This window comes from Camelus ferus, chromosome 13, assembly GCF_009834535.1.
Source record: "Camelus ferus isolate YT-003-E chromosome 13, BCGSAC_Cfer_1.0, whole genome shotgun sequence".
Classification (NCBI taxonomy): Eukaryota; Metazoa; Chordata; class Mammalia; order Artiodactyla; family Camelidae; genus Camelus; species Camelus ferus.
In genome coordinates this window covers 44,566,077-44,581,980 of record NC_045708.1, presented here as the reverse complement: position 1 = coordinate 44,581,980, position 15,904 = coordinate 44,566,077, and the positions used below count along the sequence as shown (strand labels likewise).

General features: G+C 40.4%; 1 long non-coding RNA gene across 1 annotated transcript in view; it reads left to right on the top strand.

The window, feature by feature from the left end:
- The window catches only part of LOC116668034, a 119,524-nt gene that overhangs the window by 94,232 nt on the left and 9,388 nt on the right, over nt 1-15,904 (top strand). The gene's annotated exons all lie outside the window — the stretch shown is intronic.

The window sequence follows — 15,904 nt, the reverse complement described above, 5'->3', positions numbered from 1 at the left end:
GGCCAAAGCTGGGAAGTGGAGTTGAGACTAGGAAGTTCTATCTCCTAATTATTAGATTACTTCCACCCCCTCCCCCTGCCACACTATACTTTGCCAACAGGCTGGACTTAAAGTATTGATGAGTCTGTTTAAATCAGTAAAATGAAGGTAAATCAAAGGTGTTGAGGACATACAAGATAATGAAAATCATTTTTATATGCAAAATGGTTATTTTTGTTGTAATAAAAAAATGTACTATAACAACACTTTCCAGAGAACCTGACTATAGAATCAGCAATGAGAAAACAAGCTTAGTTAGATATATTCTGATTTACTCCCACTTGGCATGAATGAAGCACAAAGCAATAAAACGCCTCTGACTAGAGTGGAATTACATGGTAAGGGCATCCTTATGGACTAAGTGTTTGTGTCCCCCCAAGAATTCATGTGTTGAAGCCCTAACCCACCTCTATTAGGAGGGAGAGACTTTGGGAGGTAATTACGTTTAGATAATGTCATGAGGGTGGTGATCCCATGATGAGATTAGTGCCCTTATAAGGAGAGGAAGAGACACCAGAGCTTCCTCTCTCTACTGTGAGAGGATACAGGGAGAAGGCAGTCATCTGCCAGTCAGGAAGAGGGCCTTCACCAAGAACCAAATCTTCTAGTACCTTGATCTTGGACTTCCCAGCCTCCATAACTATGAGAAATACATTTCTGTTGTTTAAAGCCGCCTGGTCTATGGTATTTTGTTATAGCAGCTCTATTTGATTAGGCCACGCATCTTATAGAATACAAAATCCCTCTGAACTTCAAATACATAAAAGTTCATTGGACATGCAAAACTACAAAAATATTAGAAAGGAAGTCCACAGTGAAAAATATTATTGAAATTTGGAAGTTAATAGATAGTTTTAACAGCAGATTGGACACAGAAGGAGAGGGAGTAAATGACTGGAAGAAAAGTCAGTAGAAAAGATCAGGAACAGAGAGGAAAAATGGGAAATGCAGAAAAGAACACAAAGGAATATGAAACATGGAGGGAAGATCTCACATAGGAATATTTAGAGATGTACTTGGAGACGGGGAGAAGATAGAGAAAAAGGAATTTTGGAGAACTAGGGACTGTGAATTGTCCAAAACTTATAAAAGACATTAAGCCACAAAACTAAAGAAATCTATAAACCTCAAGAAGTATCAATACATACAGTTTTGGTAAATGTTTCACATATACTTCATAGCAAACTGCTGAAAATCCAAAGACAAAATCTTGAAAGAAGTCAGATAAAAAAAAACTTCATAATACTTTCAAAGGAACAATAAGACTGATGGTTGATTTTTTTTTTAAATTATTGAGATTAATTAAAGTGCACTCCATTGCACATATTTAAAGTGTGCAATTAGAGGAGCTTTGACATATGTATGTACTAATTAATGAAACCATCACCACAATAAAGATTCTAAACATTTCCGTCACTCCTAAAAGTTCCTTGTGTCCATTTATTAATCCAGTCCTCTCTCTGCCCCATCCCTAGGTGGCAACTGATTTGTTTTCTGTCACTATAGATTGCTTTAGATATTCTATAATTTTTATATGGATGGAACAATAAAGTGTGTGTTCTTTTTGCCTGGGTTCTTTTACTCAGTATAGAAAATTTGAGATTCATTCACGTTGTTGTATGAATAAATAGTTAATTTCACTTTATTTCTGAGTAGTGTTTCATTACTTGATTACGCCATAGTTTATTTACCCATTCACCTGTTGATGGACGTTTGGGCTATTTTCAGCTTTTGCCTATTACAAATAAAGCCGCTATAAATATTTGTGAAAAAAGTCTTTGTGTGGACATATATTTTTGATTCTCTTGGGTAAATATCTAGCAGTAGAATGGTTGGATTTTACAGTATGTAGCTATATCTATATCTATATATAAAACTTTTAAGAAACTGTCAAACTGTTTTCTAAAGTGGTTGTACCATTTTGTATTCCCAGCAGCAGTGAAACAGTGCCGCCTGTTGTACATTCTACCGACACTTGATAAGGTTAGCTTTTTTTTTTTAAATTTAGTCTTCCTACTGGGTTTGTAGTGTATCTTTTTATTGTTTTAATTTCAGTTTCCTAGATGCTTAATGATATTGCGCATGCTTTCAAATGCCTATTGACAGTCCATTTGTTTCATTCAGGAAGTGCCTGTTTAAATCTCTACCCATTTTCTTAATGAGTTTTTTGGTTTTTTGTTACTGATTTGTGAAAATTCATTACATCTTCTTGATATGTGTGTTGGAAATATTTTATCATGGTTTGTGACTTGCCTTTTGACATTCTTAATGAGATATTTTGAAGAGGAAAACTTTTACATTTTGGTGAAATATGATTTATCACTTCCTTCTTTTTTGGCTCATGTTGTTTGTATTCTAGCTAAGAAAAGTTTGCCTTCGCCTAAGGTTGCAAAGATTTTCTCCTAGGCTTTCTTTTAGAAGTCTTATAGTTTTCAGTTTTACATTTAGTTCTATGATCTGTTTTGAGTACATTTTGTGTATGGAATGAGTGAGAATTGCTGTTTGCTTCTTTCTGGGTATCTAGTTGATCCAGCACCATTTATTGAAATGGCTTTCCTTTCCGCATTGAGTTACCATGACGCCCTTGCCAGAAGTCTGCTGACCGCACATGTGTAGATCAGTATCGGTATTCACTCTTCTCTTAACTTGGTCTCTACGTCAGCATTTGAGGCAATATCAAACTGTTTTGAACAGTGAGGCTTTGCAGCGAGTTTTAAAATCAGATAGTTTAAGTCCTCCAATTTTGTTCTTCATTTTCAAGGTTGTTCTGGCTTTCCTAACTCCTTTGCATTTCCACATAAGTATTAGAATCAGCTCACTGATTTCTACAAAAGAAGCCTGCTGTAACTTTGATTAGAATTGCACTGAGTACCCTCATCAATTTGGTGAGAATTAACTAACAGAAGCTAGAAGAAAATGGGATGACTTCTTTATAGTGTTCAGAGAAAATAATTGTCAGTGTAGAATTATAATCACAATAAAAATATCCTAAAATAAAGTGGGAATTAAGACATTTTCAATTAAACTTAGTGAGATTATTCATTTCCAGTAGATCTACCAAAAGGAAATACTGAAGTGAGTTATTCAGGCAAAAGGAAAATGGTCTCAAATGGGAGTCTGAAAATGCAAAATGGATTAAAAAGTAATGGAAAGGGTAAATGCGTGTGGTGAATTTAAGTTAATATGGACTGTATAAAATAATAGTAACTACTGATTGTATGTAATATATATGTAGAATTAAAGTTCATAACAACAGTAGCACAAAAAGAGAATGAGAGTGAATTGAATAAAAGTGCTCTAAAGTTCTTGAATTGCCTAAGTGATAAAAGTACTAATTTATAGAAGACTGATAAGTGAGTCTATATGACGTGGTCTAAGATAACCATAAGGAAAAAAATTAAAAACTCATGCTTAACACACTGATAGAGAGGGAAAATGATACAATAAAATAACACATCAGAAGTTCAAAGAAGACAATATAAAGAGAAAAAAACAAAAAATACAATGGATAAAGAGAAAAATTGGAGGACAGCAGATTTTAACCTGAATATATCAGTAAGCACATTATCACATTAAATGTAATCAGAATAAATATTCCAATAAAAAGTGACAGCATATCAAGCTGGATATTCAACAATAGGCTCTTTATATAAGATGTATCTGAAGTGTAAGGACCCAGAAAGTTTGGAGTAAAAAGTACAGAAGAAGATGGCCATGCAAATATTTATTGTAAGAATGCTAGCAGAGCCATACTAATATCAGGCAAAGTAGGTCGCTGGGTACACAGAGTATTTATTTAAAAAAAATAAAAGTTTTTTTTAGTAACTATATAAAGGGGTAAGGGTAAATCCACCAATAAGATATCACAATTCTAAATTTGTATGTACTTAATAACATAGCTTCAAAAACATATGAACCAGAAACTAACAGAAATAAAAGGAGAAATAGGTCCATAATTATAGTAGATTTTTTAAAAATAAACATTTCTTATAAATAATAGAAGTAGATAAAAATCAACGGGACTGTAGAATAACTAGATAATACAGTTTGCAGTATTACCTAAATGACTTGTACAATACATTGGGTGGAGTCCTTGCCTCCAGCAAGGAAAATTTCCAGTGATTCCAGCCAAGAGGACTTCCACAGTCAACCAGCCAGTGTTGACAAGAGAAGCTTCCTTGGTAGTTATATGTCTTCTCTCTTTGTAGTCTCTCCCTGTGGGTGACTGGTGGTGACACTATTGTATCTGTGCTCTGTGCAGAGTCAAGAAACAGTCCTTTAAACCTTTATGGAAGCTGGGGATGAAGACAATCTCTGTGAACTCACATAGTGGTCACAGTTGAAACAGAAGTGTTAACCAAAGGCTGCGTGATGCAAAGGGCATGGGCTTGAGACTCAGACAGACTTGGTTCAAATTCCAAAACCACCACAGGCTAACACAGAATAACATTCCTGAGCCTTTGTTTCTTCATCATGCAACAGAGACAATGATAACTGTCAGGATAACCTGCAGAGGAACACAGGCTGATCAGGAAAAGCTGAACTCTAGAATGTGCTAGACCAGTCTAGTAAAGATACTTTAACTTGGTGAGAGTAAAGATAAACATGGTGCTTTTGCTGATCTTAAAGATACAATGCCCTGAGATCAGCAATCTGACAGTTTCAGCCAATTCATTGCAGATGTAGCAGAAGCAGCAAAATGGAATATATTTGTGTAGTTATCTAAAATTTTCCAGAACACAGAGGGAAATGAAGAGGAAAATTCTGGGCCAGATAGTGAAGTGAGTTCTCTGGAGGTCGGCAGATGACAACAAGATGCGGTCTGAATGTAATAGGTGGGTTAATGTGGATATGCAGTCTTCTGTAATAGGCAACGGTCTCTTGCAGCTCTGTGCCTTTACACAGACTGCTCACTCTGCTGAGAATGCTTTGCCCTCCTCTCCTTGATCAACTCTTACTTGTTCTTCAAAAGTAGCTAGACACACAGCTAACAGATGAGTAGTGGTACTATGTGTGAAGCATATTACATACAGTTTTCTAGTGTGCTAGTCAGGACTCTTGGTGGCAAGTGATGGAAATCCAAGCTGAACTGGCTTAAACAAAAAAAAAAAAACAGCTTTTAATGGCTCATGATACAGGGATGATTGTTGTCATAAATTGGTCCCTCAGGGTCTCATGGCTCTGCCTTTTTCTCTGTTGGCTTCAGTCTCATGCTAGCCCTGCCACCAAGAGTGCCAGGCTGCACAAACACTACCACGTCAGCAACCCTGAAGAAACAGCTCTCCTTTCTTACTCCAGCAGAAGTTCCAGGGCCAGTGTGGGCCATGTGTTGATCACTGATCGTCTCCATGGGGTAGGGAGACGCAGTACTGAGTGGATAAGCCTGGGTCCTGGACATGCCCTGGGGCCCAGGGGTGATGTTATGCTTTGTGGTTATTTTTTGACCACGTTTCCCCACTGTACTGACAGCTTCCCAAGGGCTCAGTGCACTTAGAGAGCTCCTAGGACTGTGTAGAGACAGCAGAGAGCTGTGGTGAGGTTGGCAAGGGCAAGAGATGCAGTATTTCAGGAAACAGGTTCCAGAGTCAGACTGCCTTGGTCAGGATTCAGGATCGCCACTTACTGGCTCCGTCAACTTGGGCTAAACATTTATTCTTTCTAAGCCTGCTTCTTCAACTCTAAAACAGGGATAATAACAGATATTAACAGAGTCTACACCATAGGGTTGCAGCGAGCTTTAAATGAATTAGTGCATGCCAAGTGCTTAGGATGGTGCCTGGGATTTTTTGATTTCATATACATATATTTATAGTTTTCTTAACACACTATTCTTGGAATCTAGCTTAGTTCTGAGCATGTGGTATATGCTTATTTTTTTTTATGAATAGATATAATTCGCTCTTCCTAACAATCCTATGAATATATCATTGTGATTCTCCTTTTACAGATGAAGAAAAGAGGCATAAAGAGGTTAAGTAACTTGTTCAAGGTCATACGGCTACTGGTTATTTAAGCTGGGAATGATCTTTGTGTGACTGAAGACTCTGGACTCATAAACACCTTGTCCATCAGCTTTAGAGACTCAGCTTTGCTATGGTCTCTTCCAGCAGAGTTTTCTTAGTGCTGGCACCTGCCACAGTGACGGAGTGTCCCTCTTCCGAGTTTCCTCCGTTTGCCTGTCTGTGTACCTGAGGACAGGGTCTGTGGCTTTGAATCTCATCTTTGAATCTCTAGTTTCTACTACATGTTAATTCATGAACTGTTAGTCAAATAAATGCATGTAAAGAAATGATATAGAAAAATTCTGGGAGTTTGAAGAATAAACGAAACCCTCCTCTCTTCTAAGAAAGAGGGTGCGTGGGATGTGTTTCATTTTGGGGAGAGAATCGTAGAGGAAGGAGTGTCTCATACACATTTGCTCACAGCAGAGAAGGGTGTACAGATCGCCATGCAGCGGGACTGGCAGGGAGATCAGCTCGCAAGGATCTTAGAGATTCTGAGACCCAGTTCTTTACAAACCAGGATGCTAAAGCTCAGAGAGCAGGAAACACTTGCCCAGAGTCACACAGGGGAGGGCCAGACCGAGGACCCAGTCTTCTGAGCCCCGATTACAGATTCTCTCTACTATCTCATATGGTGAACAATCTGGGGAAATTGAACAGCCCAGGGGAAATAAGGAAAGAGCCACTAGCCTTATGGAAAGGGTTTGAAAATGAAAATACATTAAACATTTAGCAAATGAAGAAAAATGCACTAACCACTACAGCAGGAAAAGAGACAGGGAAAAATTTATTAACTTAATATATAGGAGACTGAGACCAACCTGGTGCTGGGTCTGGCTTTGGAGCAAGAAAGGAATTGTCCATTGCTTTTGAGTAGAATGGATTACTTCACTCCTCTCAGACAAGTGAAGACAGATAACAAATCACTGTGAACTGCCCGAGAATGCTGCAGATCCCAAGGCTGCCGTTACACTTGCCCTTGGAGTAGAGGCTAAATGCTTGCTAAGTGCAGACCTGCACCAGCTCTGCCTGGTGCCAGAGAAAGAACACAGGTGCTGGGTCTCACTTGACTTCCCATCCTCTAGGTCCGTGGCATTGGTCCACCTACGTATCTCTTCTCTCTAAGCCTGCATTTCCTCACTTATAAATAGTGCTTGTTAATCTTTAAATAAGAGGCTGATAAGGCTTACGTGAGATAGACTATGTAAATAATTCCTGGGACAGAGGGGCATTCAGCAAATGGCAGTCATGGTTGTTGTTTCAAAGATGATGGTGCCCATACACTTACCGTAGAAGCAAACCAGCAAAGGAGACAAAGGAAAATTGGCCTCATTCAACACTAAGTACAATTCTTTTCCTGTTTCTACTCCTGGTTCTATTCTGTAGGGGCAGGAGGTGGCATGGTGTTATGGTGGCCCTATTTTGGACATTTTTTTTTGTCTGTGTCTGATGCAAGGAGGGCTCCCTCGAGGTCAGAGTGAGATTAAGAGTTTGCAGAGAGAATTGATATCTTTTTTTTTTTTTTATAAGATGAAGAAGGAAGTGTTAATTAGTCTATGCTAATTTATTTTCCCTTTGATTTTCTAAAATGATGAAAATAGTATGTTAGAAGCCGTAAGTATGCTTAAAGCTACAGATGAGGGAAAATGAAAGACCTTGAATAGCGGCAGCAGAAGAATAAAAGCCCAGCATTCTGGGCCACTTTGGTTGTAGTAAAATAGCCAAATATATTTAATTAGCTCCTGAAGGCACAGAATAATTGTTGATGGTTATACAGATTTTCTTAGTTCATCAATAACAGCATCTACACTGAAAAGAGATACATATTCTATGAAAAAGCAATGTGAGGGAGGACAAATTCCTCATCTGTGAGAGGGAACCTGGTCCACCCCATCAGTATGGGCACATGGAGATTCGCAGAAATCACAGTCCTGTCTGGGTATGGACTGAATTTTGTTGACCCTAGGTTCCTATCTTGAAGCCCTAATCCCTGAATGTGACTGTATCTGGAGATAGAACTTTTAGGAGGCGATTAAGGTTAATGAGGTAAGTGTGGGCTCCTAATCTGATAGGACTGGTGTCTTTACAAGAAGAGGAAGAGACACCAGAGACCTCTCTGTCTCTGTCTGCAAGCGCACAGGGGAGAGGCAGTCTGCGAGCCAGGAGGAGCGTTCTCACGAGAAACCAACCCTGCTGGTTCCTCGCTCTTGGACTTCCAGTCTCCACAACTGGGAGAAATACCCGGTCTGTGGTATTTTCTTAGAGCAGCCCAAGAGGATTAACACACATCATTAGTGAAAATTTGCAAGCAATACATATTGTAATTATTGTGTTTTCCTGCTGTTAATACTAGCAGCTCATTCTTCCAACCAAAATGCTGCCTGTGGATTGAAAAACGATGCCTCTAAGATACAAAACTTTCTTTGTTTTACACTCCGACTCAAATAAGTTTGTGCAAACACACAGTGGAATTCGGGAAATTCGACAGCTCTAGATGACGTGCTCCCTTGAGGGACAGAAGCGGGGAAGAGATGAGGATAAAACAAAGTGCTTTCTACCCAGGGAGGTTTTTTTGCCTTTGCAAAATGTGTTTACTCCAACTGCCCCCTTCTCTATGTTTTTACGTTCATTTTGGAAGTCTTTTAAAAACTAAAAAGAAAACCCAGTTTTCCTCCAACGTGGATGAAAATGAATCTAGAGTAGAATATTCCCTCACTGGAAAAGTCAATTATTTTTCCTTCCACATTTTAGACAAAAGCCGTTCTTTGAATATCCCTGCCAGAGCCCTCCCCGCCGCCACTCATCTTTCAGGTGCACTTAAATGTCACTTCTTCCGTGAAGCCTCCTCTGACACCACTGCTCTCAAATTAGAATTAATTAATCCTTCTTCCCTCTGCCTGGTTCATGTCACAGTCTGACTTGGGACAGAAACGTTTTGCTAGATCACGAGCTCTTCACAGTTACCGTTAGTCCTGGACCCATCCCTCCCCCACTGTAGCCAGTGGGGTACCCATACTTAGAATAACTTCAATATATAAATTGAAAGGAGTCTCACCTATTCCTATTAAAACACACACACACACACGCACGCACGCACGCACGCACGCATGCACGCACGCACACAGACTGAATATTTCTATTTGGAGTTCTTGTCTTTTGGTGTAATCTGAGTTTACCGTATGGCCAAGGGACAGTAAGAGTGAAACATTTATTAAAAGTCAAAAGCTGGTACCTTATCCTGACCCCTCTCATCGTGTGCATTTAAACCCCGGTGGACCCAAACCCCATCTCTGGCAGCCATTTAAACTCGGGGGGTGGAAAGTCTGGGTGGCCTGTGGCAATCTCCTCAAGCCCTTAGACTTGGCCCCACCATTCCTAGCACCACTCTAGCTTCGCTGGCATGGGAGCCGGTTTTTTTCCCTGTCCCTCCCTCTTGAGCATAACGACTGGTTAGGCTTTTGACTAGTGGCACTGTTTCCTGCGTCAGTCTGCCAGGGCGTTAGACCTCGGCACTGTGCCTTGCACGCTAGAAAAGTGGTTTTCAAAGCGTGGTTCCTGGACCATCAGCAGCAGCATCACTGGGAATCGGTTGGATGTACAAATTCTACAGCCTCACCCCAGAACTGCTGACTCAGAACCTCGGGAAGTAGGGGGGTCACACCAGCAATCTGTGTTTTAACAGCCTTCGAGGTGATTCTTATGATGCTAAAATCTGAGAACAACCGCTAGAGAAAGTTCACCTAGTTTCTTCGAGTCCTCACCTCTTAACTCTGTGGGTCTAATTTTCATTCTGCCAGGTGATTTTTGCAACTTTGTAAGTCCTGAAGTCCACTAAGTTCACATGGAAGGTGCTAAATATAGAGTCGACTCTGAACCTCATAGTCCCATGTTAGGCGGTGAGTCTGAGGAACCGCAGTTTCACTTCCCAGGGCCTTCTATTCACATGGGCTTTCGTGCACCTGTCTCACAGGACAGCAACGCTCCCACCCACACGGTGGCAAGCTCTCCATCACCTGGAGCATATGCTGCTCTGAGTCTCATCACACCTTGCTGAAGAAACACATGGGCCCATATGTCAGCCAAGGTGTTTATATTCTTTTGAACAGAAAGGGGAAATATGTGTCACAATAAGTGTTTGCATACTTTTGAGCAGATTTTTTTTTTTTAAGAGAGAAAGAAAGAAGAAAAGAGAGAGTCAGAAACTTTGGCTGGAGCAAGTTGAAGCTTTGTTCCTTTGCAATGCTTTTTTTTTTTTTTTTTTTTTTTTTTAAATCACCCAGCCTTGCGAAGAGTCTGCATGCTTGCTGGGAAGAGTCTGCACTGAGGTGTCGTCCCTGGGGGCAGAACAAGGATGGAGTGTGCTAGTTGAGATAGTCAGGAGGAGAAGAGTCAATGGGCTAGAGGTAAGAACTATCAGAATCCAGGCAGGGAAACCAAAACTGAGGGAGAAGAAAGCCCACAAGCAACAGGGCAGGAGCTGAGAGCTGGGACACAGGAGATACAGCATCAGTAATTTAGGAGGTGGCTAGATGATTTCCAGAGCGTCCACAGCATACTTTACTTGGCTTTTATGTATAGAACAGGGATGGTCTTCTTCTAAGAACATAAAAAAATGTTTGTTTATTAAACTGATAGTGATTCAATAATAATGAAAATCACAACAGTGATGGTCGTAATCGTATGTGATGCAATAATAAAAGTGGATGTGATTTTTATTTCTCCCTTTTCTTGTGAGCATCTGTTTAACCCCTAACAGTCTCCTATTCAGGCTCAGGAATAAGAAATGAATATTGCTGCAAAGGTGGGCTGTCACTGGAGAAAATAAGGAGCAAATGATAATAGTAATAAAAATAATAAAATTCTTATTTTATGTTAAAAAAAAACTGTTTAGGTGTAACAGAGAAATATTTGGGAGAAGGTGAGGCCAGAAAGAATTTGCCCCAACCCTTCTCCCATACCCTAACCCCCAGGAAACAAATTCACTCGATAAGTACAATTCTCCAACCATGGAAGAAGAGAGTAGTTGAAGGATCTAGAAAACAAAAGTTAGACACCAGAGAAGGTCTGCCTTGTCCCCCCTTCTCCTCCAGCCGTGACAAGGAGCAGAGACCACGGAGCCCTCAGACAGATATGGGCACCTAAGAGGATAAGGAGCCCCTGCTCACCTCCTGCCCACGACTCTTACAAGAGGTTCACAGAGGGTCCCCACAGCCCGAACTCTGAGGAACTGTGTAGTACAAAATTAGGCCAAGTTTGGTGCTAGGCTCCTTAAATTTATTTTCTGAAAACAATGTTGTATTATTAGACTTTTTTTTTTAAAGAAAAAAAAATAGCATTTAAATAATAGTCCCAAGGTGGAACAGCACGTACTGAGGAAAGGTGTCCCACAAGTTCAACCAAGAAGCCGATGGACAAAAGGAGTCCTTGGTAGACATCGGAGTTCTGCCTCCATGAAAACCTATGTGAATGTGGACAAAATGCTCAATCTTTCCTCGTCTAGAGAAGTATGGACATTCACTCTGGCTATTTCATAAGGTCCTGGAGAGGATCAGTAAAACGGGGGTATTTAGTATTTATGCTGCTTGGGGTGCTCAGAGATTCCTGGGTCTGTGGTTTGATGTCACTTGTTACTGCTTTTTTTTTTTTTCCCCCAAATGCTTGGCCTTTATTCCTTCAAATGTATGTTTGTTGGGTTTTTTTCTGCATCATTCTTTCTGTCTTTCTTTTCATTCTAAGTCTCCAATTACACATATGCTGGACTGTTTGAAATGTCACACAACTTTTGAATGCTTTGGTCTGTTTTCATGCTTGTTTGCATGTATTTTATTTGCTGTTTTCACTTTTTTTCTCTTTGTATTTTAATTCAGATAATTTCTACTTGATTCATCTTCAAATTCACTAATTCTTCCCTTGGCTGTGTCAAATTTAGTGACAAGCCTGAGAAAGGAATTCTTCATTTCCAGTGCAGTCATTTTTTATTTCTCCTATTGCCGTTGGACTCTTAGGATTTCCCTCTGTCTGCTTAAATTTCCTACTCATGTTTATATTTTCCACCTTTTTCACTAAATTCATTATGTATTAACCATAGTTAGTTTAAAGCCCAACACTTGGGTCCTTTCTGATTTTGATACTGTTCAATTGTTTTTCTCTTGACAATGGGTTGTTTTCTTTGTGTGTTTATAATTTTTTTTTTTTTTTTATTGAATGCCAGATGTCTCATGCAGAGTAAGAGAAACTTGAGTAAATGCTGTTTACTCCTAAAGATGGGCACACATCTTGTCAGGCCAGTAATGTCAGGGTTTGAGAACATCTAGTTAGGAGTTAAGTGGGGCCTGGGTTTTACTGCTGTGTGGTTACCTTCAAAGCACCACAGGGTTTCCTCTGAAAAATGCCTTGTGGTTAGGACAGGAATTTTGGTGCTGGAGGGGTTTTCTCAATGTGCATACTTCATCCTCATTGTTCAGCTTTCCTGTGACGTGTGTCCCAGAGTGGGGCTCTTTATCCATGCCTTTTCATCTTCCCCAGTGGTATATTATTGTTGCTTGTTATTTGGTGTGTGCAAGGCTGGTGGAGGGGCTGCAGAAGGGTTTCCCCTTTTTCTGGTCTAGGCTTTGTCTAAGGAAGATGCTATGTGTCTGGGCCTCCTTTTCTTTTCTGCATGCCCTGGAAAGGGGCTGCTCCTCAGTTGGGAAGACAGCATGAAGCTAAAGTGGAACAGAGCCAGAGCTGACCCATGGTGGACAGGTTAAGTGAGCAATGAATACATCTTTGTCATTGAAAGCTAATAAGGTTTCAGGACCTTCTGTTACTTAATAATAATTTAGCCTCAGGTGACTGATATAACTCTAAAGCACTATTTTTCCATTTAAGTGATCACAAGTATGTGTATTCAGTCAAAGACTTTTAAAGCTCAGGGAAATGGTACATTTGGTTACCCAGGTATCCCAACTATTTGAAAAATAGACCACCTTATAGACTCTCTTCTGTGTAAGTGGTTTAGGTGGGGAGTGCAGTAGGATCAGATACTACAATTGGCCTGGATTTGAAGTCAAAAGATGTGGGTTTTTGCTTTGCTTAGAAATCTCTCCAGCTAAAGATCTGAATCCACCACTTATACAGTCTACTTTCCACCCAGTAGAACAAACTTTGTCAAGTCCTCTGCCATTTTATAATAAGAATCACCTTTCCCCTAGTTTCTGAAAGTATACCCCTCATTCCCATCTGGAACCTCACTGGAAACAACTTTAACACTCATATTTTCACCAAGAACCTCTTGTAAGCAAAGTGTTGAAGGTACTGCCTAGCTCCTTGCTTATAGTAAAATACAAGGGGAGAGAGAAACATTGAAGAAGGAATTCTGTTTTGAGACTGCAACACAGAAGTCCTGACAGAGTTTCCAGAGTTGCCCTGTGGATTTCAAACTCATGACATCCACTCTTACCTGAATTTCCAGATTGCTGATACACACAGGTATGAGACTCCTTTCAAATGTATGTAAGTGCTGTGGTAATTAATATAAACAGGTTCACATAAAAGTGTTACAGTTGTGTCTGCTCCCTAGGCAAACACGGAATCCCATGGTTATGGGCTCACTCCTGGACCTCTTTCGCTGTGAAATGGGTCCCTGCTCAGATGACGTGCTGTCTGGTATTCCATCCTTGTGAATCAGATATTCCATTAGTCCCTGGATGGCAGTGCTGGCTAAAACTCTGCAAACAGGAAAGTCAACCCATAGAATAGATCTCTGCCCCGTGAGGCTGACGGCTGGTTCATCGAGGATGGAAGGAGCCCAATAAAGTTAACTTGCTGCGAAATGGCTATTTCGGTGGGACATTGACTCAACAGAACCTCGCTCCCCTTGGTAAGGGGGAACTCATGCTGTTTGCCTCGTGCGTGGTCTCCATTTCCACCTCTGTGGCTGTGCCACTCATGTGTCCACCATACCAGCTCCAGGTGGCTGATTATAAAGGCTGGACTATGTCAACTGGCTGAGTGATTTTGTCTACTTTGTTTCTTAATGCCTCTTCCACGGTGGGTTGTTTCTGGTGTACATTAATGTGTGATGTAAACCTTTCCATACTTTGTGGTCTCTTGCATGTGTCCATTCACTATCTCATTTTCTGGGTTTTTCTATTAAGGTCTCTAAAATTTGGTCAGATGATTAACTACTGCCTGGGAAGCTGTATATATTGTCGCTTTAGACCACTGTTCTTCCACATAATGTAGATGAATAGGTTCAGCACTCATAGCTCAGAGGAAAGATTTTCCCTTTCTGCTGTCTTCCAAGTCCACTCTCCTGAATTTGGCTGTAATGGAACTGCACAATTCCCCTCATAAATCCCTTGTTCATCAAATTCCATTCTCATGCCTGCTTCCCAGAGGACCCACAATGAAAAAAAATAAAGTTACCAAGAGTGACTTGAGAACAGAGATGTTTGGGGACTGGCTCACTTGTTGAGCAGCTGCCAAGGAGGACAACATCCGGAGTGGAATGTGGGAGACAGGTAGTTCCTGGCATAAGATTGTGCCACAATTGCTAGTGATTTCACTAATGTGGACCTGGGAAGACATCCTAGTGGACGAGAAAGCCTGGGTCACAGTGGGCCTGGCTTCTGATGTTTAAGTACCATCACCTAAAGTAATAGGGCTTCATCATGCCCATGGCTGTTAAGGAGCTCAGTTCTGAGACCACGCTCCTACTGTCAGCAATGGCCTGCAGAGAGCGCCACTGCTGCACTGCTTAGTGATGCTGACACCCCCTCATGCGTGCATTTATTAATTATTATTATTATTATTACTATTACTATTACTATTATTATTATATACAATTTCTAAAAGCTACTTTCCATTTACAGTTATTATAAAATATTGGCTATGTTCCCTGTGTTGTTCAATACATCCTAAAGCCTGTCTTACACCCAATAGTTTGTACCTCCCACTCCCAAATCCTGTGTTGCCCCTACTCCTCTCCCCACTAATAACCACTAGTTTGTTCTCTACATCTGTGAGTCTGCTTCATTTACATTATAGTTTCTAGCTTGTTGTATTTTTTAGATTCCACATATAAGTGATATCATACAGTATTTCTCTTTCTGTCTGACTTACATCACTCAGCATAATGCTCTCCAGGTCCACCCACGCTGCTGCAAATGGCAAAATTTCATTCTTTTTATGGCTGAGTAGTATTCCGTTATGTATATATCACATCTTCTTTATCCATTCATCTGTTGATGGACACTTATGTTGTTTCCACGCCTTGGCAATTGCAAATAATGCTGCTGTGAACATTGGGGTGCATGTATCTTTTCAAGTTAGTGTTTTTAGGGTTTTTTTGGATATATAATCAGGAGTGGAATTGCTGGGTCCTATGGTAGTTCTATTTTTAGTTTTTTGAGAAACTTTCATAGTGTTTTCCACAGTGGCTGCACCAATTTACATTCGCACTAACAGTGTACAATGGTTCCCTTCTCTCCACATCCTCACCATTTGTTATTTGTAGACTTTTTGATGATAGCCATTCTGACAGGTCTTTATAGCCTTGAATGGCAGCAGGTCTGGCTGCAGGGCAAGTATAATGTAAGCAGTTGCAGGCTGCTTAAGCAGACCCTATGGAATTATAAGTGTCAGTGGTAGGAAAAGATGTATAGAGTTTACGGTAAACCCTGTTGGGAAAATCATAGCACAGGTACCCAAAGGTTCTGAAGCAAGGCCATGCCATCTGCATATGCCTTTTGAGAAATGGTTCCTTGTGTGTAACTGAGTCCTGGTAAAAATAGAAGTCTTGCTCATGAGGCACCACAAGAACAGGCACCTGGAACTACCCATCATGGGCTGGATTATGTCAGAGCCATCAATTTTAAGTC